At 41.3% G+C, this 17,660-nt stretch overlaps 1 pseudogene across 1 annotated transcript in view; it reads left to right on the top strand.

Annotated features, from left to right (window-relative positions):
• Nucleotides 1-17,660, top strand: part of LOC311000380 (gamma-aminobutyric acid receptor subunit gamma-3-like) — a 73,224-nt pseudogene that overhangs the window by 14,336 nt on the left and 41,228 nt on the right. Inside the window, exon 3 of the transcript in view lies at nt 9,532-9,599. The product of the transcript in view is annotated as a gamma-aminobutyric acid receptor subunit gamma-3-like (transcript). The remainder of the gene's footprint in view (nt 1-9,531; nt 9,600-17,660) is intronic.

Genomic DNA, 17,660 nt, shown 5'->3' with positions numbered 1-17,660 from the left:
TACATGACCAGCGTTCATAAAAAGAATATGAGTTTTGTTTTTTTTCCACCTAATCTTTGGAAAAACCTGATGCAATCTTTTATCTCTGCCTGGTGAAATGAACAAGATCTTGTTCATAAAACACACTCTGGAGGGTCACCTGGTGGAGCTGCGCTATTTATTTGTATATGGAAGTTTTGCTGAGCCAACGTGTGCCAGTGATATTCTACTTTAAATTCATGCAAGCACATATACAGTATCTGCAGCTAGGGACCCATTAAAGCTGCAGTACATTGGATATTGAGTATCCTTGTTCTAAGGCTGCAGATCAATGCAAATGAGAAAGGGAAGTGTAACTGCTTTGTTTACTTAGAGCAATAATAAAGTTGCTGTTTGTTGTTGTCAATATCACCTCCTGGATATAACTTAGAAGTTTATCGTATGTTTTAACAGTTGACTGGCTCAGAAACTTTACTGTTTCGGTTCACTGGGTTTTGGTTTCTATTGTTTTCAATGAATTAACAGCAAAACCTTGGACGATTTTGTTGCCATTAGACAGGGCTCGGCTTAACTCTTTCCCCCTCTTTCTGGTTTTCATGCTAAGCTACGCTAACCGGCTGCTAACCCTATTCACCACGCACACAATAAAGCCCTTTCCCAGGTGTGCTCAGATATACACACAACTTCAGAGAGACGATAGTTCACCTGTGTGTTCGAAGGGCAACAGTTTCCCAGTAGCGGGGGCGATTGCAGCTGCAGCCGCTCTGAGCGGTGCAGATGGCTCGCTGCAGCTCGTCCTTGGAGTGAGAAACGGCTGAATTGTACAGATGTGGGTCAAAAAGCATTTGCAAAAAATAATCTTGAGCGTGTACATCCTCCTGCTTTTGGGAAACCAGATGGCCACTGTTCACCATATGCAGTATGCAGTTTTTAGTTATTCAAACATCTCTTGGAGGCAGAAATGGTCTCATTGGTGGAATTAAATCCCAGCGGAATTAAAAGAAAAACCACATTTTGTGTCATTAAACTGAAGCTGAGTGAAAATGACAGAGGAGAGAAACATTAATAGATCTTTTCTTTCTCTTTTGTTTTTCTTTGACTTCACGCACTCAAGTATGAACGCTCCTAAAATTAGGCACTTTAATCTCTGACTTCTTGCTCCTATAATAAGGTTGTTGATTTTGTTTTCTTGAACAAATAATATTGGTTCTCTGTTTTACTAAAACCTCAAGTTCTGCCTGTCAACATTAGATCTTTTAGGTGTAAACAAATACATCACTTGGAAATAACCAGATAATAAACTCATTGCTATTTGAATATTTATGTCCATCCGTTTAAGAAAGACAACAACCAAAAAACAAAACAGATTCTGCCTCTTTTCTGCAGTAATCCAGGTAATTGTTGTCTGTTTCCATGGTTACAGCCAAAGCAGCATAAATTTCTGCCTTAATGCGAACAGAGAAGATACAGGCCGAGGTGCAGCCTGCGATACAGATTACGGGCACAATATTCAGACGCTCTGCCAGCCAGGTTTATCCTCGGTGACTTTTCATCAGTTTTCATCACAGTGCGTTGTGGCGCAGCGTGAGACGGATCTTAGCTGATGTTCATATTGTTATTTTTACCTCAGGATCAGATACTGGGGGCCTGCCTGGTTCTGACAGCAGACCGGGAACTGATGAAGATGAAGTTAGGGACCGTCTCAAAAGCGCATTCAAAACAGCCAGCAGAGCATTTGTCAGTGTCACTTTGTCAGTGTACTCTGGTTCGACCTAACACTAAATCCACTACCATCTTATTCTCTATAAACTGTACATAAAGACCCAATGATTCATTAATGGCATTTTATTCATGTTAAAAGTTAAAGGTGGTGCTGCACCTTCCTATTTACGTGAATCATTATCTCTAATGCCCACATGCTTACAAATGATTAAACAGCGAGGTGTCCAAATTCCATTATTAAGGCTGCAAATCTATTGTGTGAATGAAAAAATAAAACCCACGAGTGTTTTCTCTTCAGCCTCTCATTTAATTGTCTAGTGGTTTTAGAGCGGCGTTAGATGAACCTTTGTGAAATGGTGTGAGCTGAAGTGTGCCCTGACATTTCACTCAAATGTTAAGTAAATAAATCCATTATCCAACAAATTTATTGGATCATTAAAACTTGGTTTAAAGAGCTTCTTATCTAAATCAGTCAAGTCCTTCAGCTCAGTTTGTGTTTCCTGGCGCTCCTTTACAGTTGTGACATTTCTCTGTAATCAACAATTTGTGTGCACGTTATGTGTGTGTACGTGTGTGTGTGTGTGTGTGTGTGTGTGCACGCTGAGGGAATTAGTTGTTTTGCCAACATGTGGTGCAGCGCCATGGCGGCTGAGAAGTGTTGGAACAGACAGCAAAGAGAGGTTTCTTCCCAAGTGGTTCTGGTGCAGTCACATACATAACGATCACCACTGTGCCTCCCTCCTCCTCACTACACGCAGACCTGTGACACTTATGACAACTCAACTTTAGCATCGCGCTGTTGAAATGTTATTGAATGTCACAGTCGAATAAGAATGAGCTAAAACTTCCAATTCAGCCCCGTGTCAACATGTTCAATTAGAAACGCTAATGTCAGTTATTAGATTCCTCTCCGTATTGTGCTCCATTCACCAACCAAACAGTAATGTTTTCTTCCCTTTCAATAGTTTGAAAGAGAAAGGCAAACCGACTAACTGCCAATCAATCTATAATGCCAAAAGGGAGATTGGGGAGTCCCACAAAAAAAAAGGCTGCCTGGCCTACTTGTGATTACCACTAGGGGGCTGACACTGGAGGGTTGACACAAATATTCCAGTTGTCAGCTCTGTTGTGATGAGCTATAATTACAATAATAACTGATGACTAGATTCCTGCAGCAGCTGCTTGGGGTTGGAGAGTCACATCCACAATGACATGAAAAGTTGACAAAAAATGTACAGTTTTTAGCCTGAGCTGAACGTAAACCTCCATGTGGATGGACCATCATGCATTGCTGGTAAAGCTGCATCCAGTTTGGCTCAGCTGAACAGAATTGGCAGTATTTAGTGATGGGAAGCCAGTGAGGGATCTGGTTGTGACTACATTATCTCCTGTTTGTAGCTGCTGCCACTGCGTCTGTAGCAGGCAGGTTAGCTTAGCCTAGCAGAGAGACTGGAAATGAGAGAGATAGATGCTCCCTTGATTGTCGTCAGTGTGCCTCTGCTAGGCCACAATACAATACTATGAGCTCAAGGGGCACTGATACGCTAATTTTATATACTTTTCAAACTTCAGACAGAGCCAGACTTGCACTTTTCCTCTGTTTCCTGTTTTTACCTCCGAGTTAATTAAATGCTGTCTGGCCTTAGGTTTAGATTTTACAGACAGACATTAGAGTGGCACTGATCTTCTCATCAACCTCTCAGCAAGAAAATAAAGAAATGTATTTCCCAAAATGTCACACTATTCCCTTTAGTATTTCAGTTTCAAACTCAGACTTTGGGCTAAATAATTGTTCTTTTGATGAGAAGAATAGTAAGGTACGAACATTGCCTTGCAGTTACTTTGTTGCCTGGTTTATGCTCCTACAGCAAAAAGCCTGATTGATACCATAAATGCAGCTCTGCTTTTCACTGAAAATGGCAAATGTGCCATATTTTGTTTTATCTTCCATAATAAATGCTACTTACTAAACAGGAAATTGTAATCCTGCAAGTTCTACAGCTCCTTGAGGATCCTAATGTTTTTACAAATGTATTAAGTAGCTTGTTTGCCTCCTTTATAATGAAATCTGTATTGGAGAATTTGTCAAAGCTTGTTAGATAACAGATCAGTATTTTTCCTACTCTTATCTCAAAGCCAATTCATCATTATTGTCTGTTAACTGGAATCTGTATTTGTCCAGAAGCATTACTACTGGTCATGCATGACATTATGTGCGATTACTGCAGCATGTATGGATGAATTGATGGATTAAAGTGCGTTGCAGACTGAACTCTCAGGGATCCATAACTGACTTAAACTATATGACCCATAGCTGTGAATAAAAGGGGATAAATGTATGAATGTATGACTCAGAATGAACTGTTTAGAGGAAGCTTGCAGAAGTATTTATCCCAGGGAAAGACAGAAGTTAATTCATCTCTTCTATTGCAGCGTTTACACGGATATGAAGCCCTTTCTTTATTTAGAACTTCATTTTCTCAACCATTGAACTACCATGTTCCTACGCACGAGCACAAAGCTGTTTGACGGCACGGTGAAGCGGCGAAAATATTCTAAATATAGCCAGCACTTCAACTGATATTGTTTTTTGTTTTTTTGTTTTTTTCAGAGGGCTAAAAGTGGCTAAAACACATCACTCAGCTTCTGTGCCAGCTTCTTTTTTTTTTTTTGGCTACACGTAATTGAATAGTTGTAGGCTGTCATGAAACAATGTTTTTTTCTGATGGAATCGCTTCACGCAAAGAGCTTGAAGGCCTAAAGACCACTCCATGACATTTAGTGAGGATGTGATGAAATATTTTACAGCACATTTATTTGGAAAGCAAGACTGAAGATGTTAGGCTAACCCTAAGGATTTCATTTGACAGCCCACTGAGGCCTGCAGAACTCCCAGTACAGCACTCCTTGGTCACTGAACATATGGGAGTAGTTGAATGGTCAGCTGGGATACGCGCAGCCACTTGCACATGTGTGTTTTGCCAGGGCCGACAATGCGCGCTGCATTTGTCATGCCAGCCAGGCCAAGCAGGCATAAAAGCCATTTCTTCCTAAACGAGGCCCACGGGGTAATTTGGTAATACAGATGGGGCCTGTCATGCTTTTCTGAAAAGCAAGACGAAGAGGAGGAGGAGGATGAGCAACGCGAGGAGGAGGACAAATTCATATGGCCTCGGCGGATCATCGTCTGTCCGTTAGAAGTGGAAAATTGGGTTAACACACAGATAGATAGGTAGATGGGTAGGTTGATGTTTTGTTTCTTTCCACGCTGATTAGAACTTGGTTTCTTTTCAGCTTTATTTTTCCTCTTCGAAAGATGAAAGAGCCAAACAAGCTCTCAAAAAAGTATAAAGAGAAATCAACAATGCAGAGGAAAATATGTCCTGAATATTCTCTTTTGCAGCAGCGTCGTCATTACCTATGCACCATCACACATGAGTCTGCCATGTGTTATTTGGACATATGTCAGCTTGACTCAGCTTTTGTGATGGTTGTGTTGCACTTCCAAGGGAGAACGAAAATAAAAGACTTGAGGAGGGCCGGAAAACACACGACTGTGGTTGTTTCTGTCTGTGCTGCAGTGGTAAAGAAATCCACTGATGCCTATGCAAAACATATCTCACAGAGATGCAGAGCATCATCGTCCACTGTGATTATCCGCTGTGGTGTGAATTAAGGACAATTCCCTTCAGGTTGTCCCAGTTTCTCAACACTGCAGACCTGCTTAGCTAGAACAGATCAGCTTCCCCACCCCGTGTTTCCTCTTCTCTGGTCTCTCTGTTTTTCCTCCATTTCCACTGTAAATGGCTCCCACAGGAGGGACAGTACATGTAGCTCTCGCAGCCACTGAGGTTTCCTCCAGGTGTCTCCGCCACATAATCCAAAGAAATGCAGATGAGTTGGACTGGTCTTTATTGCCAAAATGTGTGGATGTTGTCCGTCTTTGTCTGCTGCTGAGACTGGCAGTGAGTCCTGGGGTTTCCCACAGCATGTTGGGATTCGCTCCAGCCCCTGTTAGCCTGAACGAACAATGAGTCCAGCTTATGTATTTCTCTGCAATTTGTACATTGTTGAGTATGTATTGTCCTGTTCGCCTGCAATGCCAGATTTGCCCAAATGGACAATAAAGATTTGATGCTGATCCAAAAAGAAGTCAAGACAAGATCCTGCAGAGACTTGAAGCAGAAATCAACAGAACTGTTTATCTCCCTAGCAGAAGTGCAGTGTGTACTGTAGGTAGTGGTGGTGAGTGAGCTAGCAGCAGTGTTTGTCTGGATTTAAAATAATTAAATCAAATGACCCAATATCGGTTCTTAAAATTCAAAAGACAGATCTTTATAATGGGGACCTTTGTTGTATGATGTGTGAAATGTCTCCTGCAGTTAACAGGTACATCTTGACCCAGGGTGGCTAATGGGTTGTGGCTACTTTGGAGCAAATTTGCAAAATCCATCTCTGACGAGGACAGACTGGGAAAAAAAAGACACTGCACTGATGTGTTTGAGTTGGTGGAAGACATATTATTTGGAGCCATTAAAGTGGAGTGAACAGCGCGTGGATCCTGCTTGAGTCGGTCTGTCCCTGTCAGGAAGCTAACGCTGGCTAGCAGCTGTCTGCATACATCAGGTTGATGTCCTGTCAACACAAACAGTGCAGATGAATTAGTGAGCAGACTTTCACTTTCTGTCTCGTCGGCGCTCAGTCTGATCATTAAAATGGACGCCTGTACTTTGTAGAAGCATCTGCTGCACTGACAGTCCTCTGTAGCTGTGTGGGACGGCATCTACTTTGTTGATGACGCCCTCGTAAGTGGTGCCGATTTTTTATTTTTCTTGGTCTAAAAAATGTTGATGTATCATGGTTTAGCTGTTTTGCATTTGCAAAGTAAAATAATTGATCCACAGCTTTATCAGTGGGAAAATAATGGTGTTGCCCACTCGTTGAAATGCATGACACATTATTGGATTTTTTAAATTTCTTTGTCTTTACAGATTATCTGGTAGATGTTAGTTATACTAAATGAAAAGCTATGGAGGTCAGTATATTAGTTTATGTACCAAATTTCTTAGCAATCTGCCTGATAATTGTAAAGATACATACATAAAAAATGAAAATGTGAAGTTTGGGTGAATTTGGGCGATGAGCTCCTGTACATTCAGCATCAGACTGTTAGAACTGGATGCTGAAGTGTTGCATTCACTCCAGGGAATAAATCTGTGGGCACAGCACAGGCTGAAATACAGATAAAAAAAGAAAGAGAGACAGAGAGAGAGAAAAAAAAAACTAATTTCAAAAGTACGACTGCATTGTTGTCCCTCATTGTCCAGTTGGTGGAGCAGAACATGCTGCTGGAGCTGAGTCAACGCCTCCCAGCAGGCCTTCACCAGTGGCCCGGCACAGCAGGTCCCCGGGGACATAACTGGCAGATATGCACACATGAACACGCCCACATGCACTTTCCAAGACTATTATTCATATTTACACCACGGAGCGCTGCAAATCACATGACAATCACAATAAAGTCCTCCAACACCAATGAACCGTAAAGACCGACTGGAACGAACGTACTGTAATATGGGTCATGGATTCATTAAGTAGCTATTTCCCCTGACATATGACAACAACATGATTAGATTAGTGCCATCTGTTTAGTGCTCTTAATTTAAGATGCTCCTGTCTGTACACCTCCAAATAATAACAGTAACATCTTCAAATTAAAGTCAATTTCTTCTCACTCCGGTGTTCTTTCATCTGCCTTCACCTTCTCTATTAACCTCTAATTGTGCTCAAAAGATTCACTCTGAAACATTTTTCCTCTCCCAACGTCGTCCCGCGTCTCATTCATTCTGGCACCGACATTCACCTGGAAGCTGCTCTGTAAAACAACACGCTCTTCTTGTCGAATCACGAGCACACTGATCAAGGTTGGGGTTAAGCGGGCTGCTACAGGCACCTTTTCTCCAGGAGAGAACATGCAAAGTTGATCATAATTGTTTGGGCTTTGAAGTTTTCAGTAATCTGTGGAGGTACACACTGAGTCTGATTATATCTAATAGAGGCAAGGCAGCAACAATGCCAATGAGTGTGACGCTATACAGTAGAAACCTTAATAATTTAATTATGCAGCGCAGATAAAAGTGGAAACAAGATCTACTGTACCCCCTGCTTTTAAAAAGTGCTGCGAGTGGATCTGTGAAATACAGACGGTGCAGCCAACACCCCTGAGTTCACTTCATTTTTTGGTCTTTTGCACAAAGACTCCGGCTCCCACAGAGATTATTTTTTTGACAATACACTGCTTCCAACCACTTCTAACCTTTGGCACACAAAACTGGAATCGATAGTGACTTGCCCTCCTCGCTTTAGCCAACATACAACATCCAGGCACAGATTCCAGACACGTCTGATGTGCAGGCTGATGATACAGACTGACTATTACACCATCTCACAGGGGCGGATGTACAAGAGCTCTCACGCGCTCTCTGTGCTTAACCCCATAATGTGTTCTGTAACCAAAGCAGCTCAACCTGCATTTACACTGTTTGTCTGAAAGAGGCTCTGCAGGTGTTGCATTCAATTGCACTCAAAAGCCAGACAATTGTGTGTGCGTCTGTGTCAGTATTTCAATAAGCTGTGGTGTCAAGAGTGAGAGAGAAAGGGCACATGGGAAATATTTTTAAGCTTGTTTCAGGGGGATTGAATGACGTCATGAAACAGATAAACCTTTGTTTGGTATTCACTTCTTTGCCTTTGTGATATGTGTCCTACTGCACGTGTGTGCATTAGTCCATAGACTTTACATTATGATAAATAAACCTTGACAAATGTAAAACCTCTATTTAAAATCATAATAGAGATAGAAAGAACAGTATTTACAATCTGGAGGCAAGAGATTTTTAAAAACTAAACTTGTATAATTGAAAACAAGTGCGTGTGTGTTATCTATAGATTTAGGGAGAGGCGGTGAAGAGAAAATCCACCAGCCTGCTGAGTGGTACTAAAAAAATAAGAACTTGAAGGACATTTAGTTCATTTGTGGAGGAGGTGTGTATGTATGTGTGTATTCGGAGAAAACAAGTTTGTGCAAAATAAATCCAGGATGAGGAGTCTGAGAATGAAACAGCAACTTTCTGTACAGATGTTCTCTTGGTGAGAATCAGATCACCACATAAGTACATAAAAAAAAACACATGCACCCAGAATAATGCATGAAACTCATGATATAAATTTTTGATGAAATGTTTGTTCACTAACAGCAAACATTCTCTGCTTCTTCCTACAAGCATCTGCACATCTAGTGTTGTCAGACACTTATTTGTTCTCTGTTTTACAATCATGACACTAAATAAACAAGTACCAAAAAAAAAAGAACACATACAGTAGTTTAATCCTTGAGGGCTGGTTCAGCTCCACGAATCTGATTCCACATATCAGTTTTGAACCAACTCCAATGTTGCCAAGATTACATACAGTACTGACTGGAAATGCTATTAATTGCCATGGTAACACAGTAACTGCTCCAGGAAGCACAATGGAGAGTTTGCGATTTCGAAAGCGAAGGAGGGATGGATGGCTCTGCCTTCATAGGAGCGGAAATAGATTCATTTTGTTTGTCAAGGTGACACAGTGAATGATGACAATCATTGTTTTTAACTCGATTCTTGGTCATGGACACGCTGCAGGCTCCGTCACACCTGACGCCGAGATGAAAACACTGACGGGTGACAAACAAAACAGAAGGATTGCATGTTTAAAAATCTCACATGATGTATCCCACCTACAATATGTGCAGCTGCCATCACTCACTCGTCTTCCTTCTGGCTCTTGCAGTGAAACCAACAGTCATCGATGTGGGCATATATGTCAACAGCATCGGGCCTGTGTCATCCATCGACATGGTGAGTTTCAACACTCTCTCACTCACTCTTCACACACTCACACACACATTATGTCCATTGTCTCACATCAGCATCATCATACATGAGTGCCGCCATTTCTCCCGCTGTACTTGGGGGTCACGCGGGCTGCCCCGGCTGTTTTTCATGGGCAGGGGGAACGACAGGAAAAGGCAGGTGCGGACGCTTTGCTCACATCCCGTGCATCAGTTTGGATTAAGCAAATTGAGCGAGTTTAAAGAGAAAAAAAAAAATCTCACACCTCTCTGCATTCAAATCAGATGGTAACTTGGGCCTCCGCAGAGAGGAGAGGACCTCTAACAGTATTTCTTATTTGGAGCAAAGTTTGACCAGAGGATAAAAACAGATTTGGAAGGAGACCAGGACATTAATCAATGTATATTTTGTTATAGAGGCTTGATCGGATGCCATCAAATATATAAAAGGCCAAGAAACTAAAAGAGTGGTGATGTGAAAATAGCTACAGTACAGACAAGTGGAAGAATAAGGAGTCTGTTGTGAGGCTTTGAGTGTATTACTGGATGCAGCCTTTTAATATATATAATGCATCAGACTGTTCAATTGCTCTCAATATGTTCTTATATTGTAATTATTTATGTGCTTGAAAGTCCTCCTCCAAACATCATGAATGCTTTGCTTTGCCAATATCAACTGTGGTGCCGAGATGCTGAGTTGTGACTGTTGCCAAGCAACATTAAATATTTCCATAATATGAAAGTAATTTAGCCCTTTTTCTACTTACGTACATTATTTAAGATTAGATCTGCACATTCAGAATTAAATGACAAAATGCAGCCAATTATTGCATGAACCAATGTGCTGCACTGGTTTATTCCCCTGCAATAATGTACAGTATGTGTGCTGCTCTGCATGCCTGATCATCTGATGTCTTACTGGTATCTGCAAGAAATTTAAATATTAAACATGCAAAAATAATGCAATTTATTAACAGAGAACAAGCCTGATTATCATCGTATTCTGATAAACATTTGGCATCGTGGCACTGAGAACTTTTCAAATAAAAGCAACTCTACACAGTCATCCCAAATGACTATGCAGGAGACATTCAGGGTTCCTCTCAAAGTGCAATCAGGCAAATTCAATTTGGGATGCCAAATGGTGCAGTTGAACTTGGGGTTGTTTTTGTACTCTGGACGCTGAGGAGCCAACGGTAAATGCACAGCCTCGGAGTATTTAAGTTGCACTTGCTGTAGACTGTGTGACTGGTTGTATGCTCCTGAACTATCATTAGGTGAGGGAGACAGAAAGAGAGTGAAGCAAAACTAAGTGCACTTCAGTATAATTTTGAGTACTTACTATATGTATGATAGATAGTGAGCATTTCTCTCTGTGGTTGAGACATGTTTATGAACAGTAAAACATTATAACATACAGTAACAGAGGCAATTTGTGACCACATAAGCACCAGTTATTAGAAGCTAAAAGCTAATCGAATCATTAATATCTCAGGCCTGGTTGATGTGGCGATACCCACAGTTGCCGTAGTAACAACAAGTGTGGTTTAATACCACAGGTCCCAGAGCTGTGGTGGCAAGCAAACAGTCACTGAGTATATAGCTTTACTTTGTCAAAAATATATGCAGCAGCAGAGCAGCTGGTGTTTCTGTTTAGAGCGTCGACAAACAGTGAAGAATTGACTCTCTCCTCCAACTCGCTCTAAACTCCGGCAGAACGGCAGTGATACTTTTAATTAAACGCAGGATACATCAGTATCTTCACACGGCTCTGACGAGAGCGTGGACATTGAGGATGTTTATAAGTTTACTTGCTGTTACAGGATGAATCATTTCCTGTAAATGTCTTGTGCATGTGAAGACAACGTGATGTGTGAGAGCGATATATACATTACTGTATGAAGAAAAGAAAGGTGCTAAATTAATGTACAGTAGATGTAACTTCAATCTTCCTGCCGTATGTATAGGACTTGCAGGAATCTACATTATAAAAATAAAGTTCTCATATCAAAGCACACGAGCAATCGGAGACTCAACCAGACAGAGAAGCCCAGTAAATGTAAAGGAAATGTCCCTCACATACAGTCTATCACTGCACATGATTGGCAGCGACTCTGCTCAGCATACTGTAGTGCCTTAATGGGAGGTCGAGGGGGTTTTATATTTCTAAAACAAAGCAGCAAAATCATCAAAAAAATAAATGACAACAAACTGAATTTTGTCATTTGTCCACACAAGAAACAGTCAGTGTATAAAAGTCTGAACAATGCCGAGCGCACACAGTTAATATCTCCACAACAACCATGTTTTGATGTGCACAATAAAAGATTAATGTAAAGCAAACCGGACATTATTCCAGCTGAGGCCCCTGAAGGGTGATTCAGCAATTAAATGGGAGGCTTTTGATAACACTGAAGGGGCTTATTTTACCATGATGACTTCCTTCCCACAGGATACTTATTACATGGGTGCTCATTAAAGACATCAATCAGCTGAAACAACAGATAAAAACCAATAAGTTGCTATTAATGCTACAGTACAGCGCCGAAGCTCATGTTGAAAAGCAGGACGGTGGCTGCACTCCGCAGAGCAACATCTCTCTGTTTTGAAGAGAACTCATCCAAATGCCTATGGCTGAATGAGAGACGTCTGAACAGACCTTAGATCACCTTGTGCAGCATGGCCAATTAAATTTTTGCCAAACTCAACAAAGCCGCGTTACAATTAAGCAAGAAAGAGCCGCTCTGAGCTGCTGTACGGGAACAAGGTCATGAGTAACACAATAAGAATGAACTCAAAAACAGCTTATTCTCAAGGCAGCGTTTTCAACTTCAAGTAATAAAGCAATTTGTAATTTGCTCTTTGATTGAACCATTTCAAAATATAAACGTCAAAAATAATAAAAGTTCAAACCCCTGAAAACACATTTTCTCACTTGTCTTCTGACTACGACTGATATCACTGATACAGTACATGTATTACAGATTCGCGCATTGAAGGTTCCAGTTTTTATTCTGCACTTTCTGTCTTTGTTTCTATTGATGCACGTAAGAGGGCGGGGCTTCGTTAGGAAAAGCTGATGTCACAAAGTCTCGGGGGTTTTTATCCGCTGTCAATATATTCTTGCTACAACACTGAATTAAAAACAGATACTTCAACAATAACAGGAAAAAAAACTGAATATAACTCTCTCAATTACATGCATAGGGACTGTGAAACTGCGTAAGACACTATTTAAGTCCACATTTCTGAATTCTGAATCCTTTGAAACTATTTGCAGAGATGAGCTTTTTCGAGATGCCCTTGTTTCTATTTATAACTGAAACTAGCTATGTTAATGATGTTTATTCTAGCCTTTTGGAATTAAATAATCTCACACTGTACATTTTGTACTGCAAATGTCCATCTCTACTCTTTGCCTCTGTTCAAATATTTATTACTTAAAGTTTAAATTGTAGAGGAAGTGAGTGCAGCTTCCAGAAAATAGGACAACCATGCACACACAATCAGGAGTAATAGAGTTGTTGTGAATTAAAAACTCTTGCAGGCTGCAGTGGGTCAGTGGGGCATGGCCGGGCTCAGCTCGCTGTGGGAGCCCAAACTTTGTTTCAGTGGAGAACGGGATCCCGCTGTGACATTCCAGTGATTTTCCTGTGTGTAAAGCGCTGATTGGCTTCACCCTGTCAGGGACGCTGGACGCTGGTCAGTGGATTGTGAATCTCCAGCTGCCCCCGGGGTTGACTGCTCTGGAATTAGTGCAAAGTCACAGCTCTTTTATCTCTTTCTCTCTCTCTCCCTCTCTCTCTCTGTTCACCTCTGTGTATCTTCCTCTTCTGTTTCTTTTTTAACCCATTTCTCTGTGTGGAAATGTTACAACGTCCGAGGGGAAACAACTGATTTCTTCAGCATGGCTCGGCTATAGGCCTTCTTCTCTTCCTTAAAGCGCCACATTCACACTACGCTGCACTCTTCCTCTCACTTGAGTCCAATCCATCGTGTCCTGAAACCTCCATTTGATGGCTACGCTCACACTGAACTTTGCGTGTGTGTGTGAGAGAGAGAGAGAATCCCAGTGATAGAAAACCAGGTCAAATCCCCAGGGTGTATTAGCTTCATGATCCATATTGATCACACACACACACAGAAACACAGAGCGATCATCTCCAGTGCTGCGACAAAGTCGAACTCCAGGAAGCTTCTCATCTGCCTTTGAACAAAACACATTATCTTTCGTCATTTGCGCCGATGGTAATGGGCACTGGCTGGGATGATGCAAGGCCAAATGAAGCTGATAGTAATTTAGGACATACTGTGATGAATGGTTGAGTGATTAAACAGCATTAGCGGCATTAAAGTCGAGCAAAAGTGCCGGGCTTTTATAGCTGGTGCTGCTCCAGTCAGATAACACAGCCGGTAAATTAAATGACGAAGACGGACGCACTTTGACATCAACACCATGTTCTTCTTGTCTTTGTCTTGAGCCAGCGAGTGGGCGGCAGCTTGAATTTGCCGCCCCACTACTGAGCGCACCAGTGTGCATCAACCAGACAAATTATGAGGACCGTCTGCTGTGCCGATGAGATAGACTGATGACATCAGGCCTGGGGGAAGCTGCCGCTTCCTGTGGGTTTCACCAAAGCTACCGGAGACGTGATGTGAAGGAGGAGTTGACTAAAATGGCATTTCTCTGTGTCTCTCAGTCAAAGAGTGGTAGTGTAGGGTCTGAGAGACACACATTCACATGCATGAAGGGGTATTTAACACTGTGAGTAGGTATTGGGCTAGCTGCTAGCATTGTCCGCTGAATAGCACCGGTGTACTGCATTTTGATGAGTGGAAATAAAAGAGACAACTGTCTTCCTCCAGTTCGTGTCCTTCACAGGTGATTATTTCTACAGATTCAAAAAAAATCTATGTTAATTATTTTTAAGTATTATACATTTGAAAAGATGGAGTATGAATATCAAAATGAGCCTTAGAAAAAGTTCTGCACAATTGATTTTCATTTTCAATTTACAAAAATATATAATTAATTGTCTGTAATCCATCAAAGCACCCATTCATATACCCATTCAATACCACTTACATGCAGGGGGATATTGTCTAGAAGAGCATCATGTAAGATATTACATTTACAATTATATAAAACAGAAAAGCAAAGCCACACATTCAAATAGAAGGTATGAACTTTCGCTTCATAAAAAAAGAGGTTTGTGTGTGTGGACTTAAGAGATTCAAATGTAAAAAAAAATCGTCCTTGTGCAATGTACTTATAGTGCAGGAGAATCATAACAAGGTCAGGGTGGATAGTTGGGCCATAGATATGGTGATAATTCAGATTTTTTTTTTTTTTGTCAATAACTCCCATAAAATACAGAAAAAAAAGAAACATAAAAAGAAAAAAGTTATGTATGATTCCTCTGCCCTCAGCTCCACTGTCAAACTGGGTGACATCTTGCTTTATTAGCATGAACACAAACACACACACACACTGTAGTTTCTTTCGAGTCAGTTCCACACACAGCGTCCTGATGCTGAATACTCACGAGACCACCAAACATAGATTCACCCACAACTGAAAATAGTCCCCAGTCTCCTTCTATTTGAGTACTGTTTGCTACAAACTGTTTAGTGCATACATTACATACATACTCTATGTGTACTATACTGCTTCTTCGTTACCGGACATGAGCTGCCGTCAGTCGCCGGAGGCAAAATACTTCCTTAAGACATCAGTGGAAGCTCTTCACTGCTCACAACATCAAGTGTCAAAGCGGATCATTTTCACCTCTGTGGAAGTGTCGGCCTCCTGTTCGAGGCCCACGTGACAGCCGAGCCGCAGCTCAGCTCCGCTTCCTCTCACATTCACAAGAGGAAACCTAAAACATCTTTTTATATAGATATCTGGAAATCGCTCAGGGCTAGATTGGTCATCGTGTCACTATGTAGACCGCGTGTGGATGCTTTATATAGAGGCTCCTGGCCCTGCAGCAGATTAACGGTGTCAGGATGTACAGATGTGCCACGACCCTCCTTCACTCAGGGACGACGATGGCTGAATGTTGAAGGCCAAATATGATAAAGCACATGGAGATCAGTGTTAGGAAATAGCCGCCTGTATGCGTGGACAGACAGAGAAAAGAACTCATGTAAGTGCAAAGAGAGAGTGAATATGTTCTCTAGTGGGTTGACTGGGTTCACTGGCTACAGCGTTGTATAGATTTATTGTAAAGAAATGTAACGGCCTTAAGAATGAATGTCTCTGATGAAATGCACTGATTTTAATCTATATGTTGTATGGAGATATTTTCACTTTTGAATTGTTGTGCCATCACAAAGATACAGAAGTCATGACAGCTTATTTTACGGCTATGATACATACTGCAGAACCTACTGTATATCTGCTCTATAATCAATAAAGACTTTATTCAATATGGGACGTTAAATATTCAACTAAAGCTGATCCTAAAGCAGAGTCATTCTTTACTGTACTCTAATGTGTGTGTCCACTATGGGCTGAACATTGTGAACATTTGTAGCATATGTGACAGAAAATTAGGGCATGAAGATGTGAAGAATGATTTTCGCACAATGGCGTGAAGCCTGACACACTTTGTAAAATGGACAGATGCACAAAGCCTCAATGCCTTTTATCAAATGTTCTACCTCCTCTCCGTTTCTTCTTGGCTGTTATGAAACATCCAGGTAGCAGCCTCTGGTTTTGCTGGTTGAAGTAGCAGCCTACAGTGGTGCCAGTTCATATCAGCTCTCACTAATTTATTACTATAGGGCGGATTATGAATCTGTTTGTCATTATCAACAAATCCCACGAAGAGACAAAAGCTGTCGATGCATCAGTCAGTCAGCCTGTTGTCAGTAGTTTCTGTCTGTGGCTCTCTGCTGTAAAGACTTGGCCTAACCGTAACCAGGGCAGCCGTCTACATTAGCCCTGACAAATGTGTTTACATGAATAATCTTTGAAGAGATGTCATCCTGAGCCACGAGGAAACGTCCCGCTTTGACAGATGCAATATTTCAAAGCTGCCTGTGTCTGTGTTTGTATCATGTGTGTGTGTATGATTTTACAGTCTGAGATAAAGGAAGAGTCTGTGCGTGTATACTCTGGCTGCCTGTGTGTGTGTGTTTCTGTGTATTGTTGTATGAACAGCTTTCCTTTGTGCCTTCTATTGTCTGGACTGATAAACCCAAGTGAAGAACAAGTTCTGTGCCAGTGATTCCAGACACTGTTTTCTGCTTCTTTCTCGTCCCTCTTTGATCACATCTGCTTATTGAGTTTCCTTTTTATTCATTCATTTATTTATTTATTTATTTTCCCCGACTCTCATTTTGTGCCGCTGGAGAGAGGCTCAGCGGGGCAAAGACAGAAACTCCTTTTTCATTTATTATTTCCACAAAATCCCTCCTCATCCAGGTTTGAGATCAAGGTCGTCCTCTGCAAAGACAAGCCGGACAAATTAGCCGATACTTGATTCTCCGACATATCGACAATGAACACATTTATCATTCCATAATTAAATGAAAGAGAAAGACAAAGAGAAGGGACAGTGAGTCAGAGATGGAGGGGCCAGATTATTATTCTCACTGGCACACCATCAATCTACTGTAGCAGTCTTCCTGGCACCCAGATCCTGCATCTATTAGTCAGCACGCACATTTCCAAGATGTTTTTACTGACCCAAAACACACAGCAGGTCAAGGTAATACAGCACAGCCATGCTTTTGATTCTGGGTTGCGATAGAGCGCGGCCCGATTCACAGCACATTTTCATTTTGTTTACCGTTCTCTCGAAACAATAATCAAGGCTCTAATTATGGTGACAGGCTGTTTTGTGGCTGTGTTGGAGACTGGGAGTGTGAAAACATGTAACTTTAAAGTCATGATTTACTTTTTATTGATTTTTTCTTTCTTTCTTTGGGACACAACACTGCAACTTATGTAATGGCATCAGTATTGATCAATGGCAATGTTGGCTGATCCACCATTTTGGTTCAGACTGAAATGTCTCTGATACTACATGTACCATGCAACGTGATAAAAATTTCAAAC

Source organism: Trachurus trachurus (genome assembly GCF_905171665.1).
Source record: "Trachurus trachurus genome assembly, chromosome: 2".
NCBI lineage: Eukaryota > Metazoa > Chordata > Actinopteri > Carangiformes > Carangidae > Trachurus > Trachurus trachurus.
Note: the sequence above shows the minus strand (reverse complement) of the source record. Positions and strands in the feature narration are given on the sequence as shown.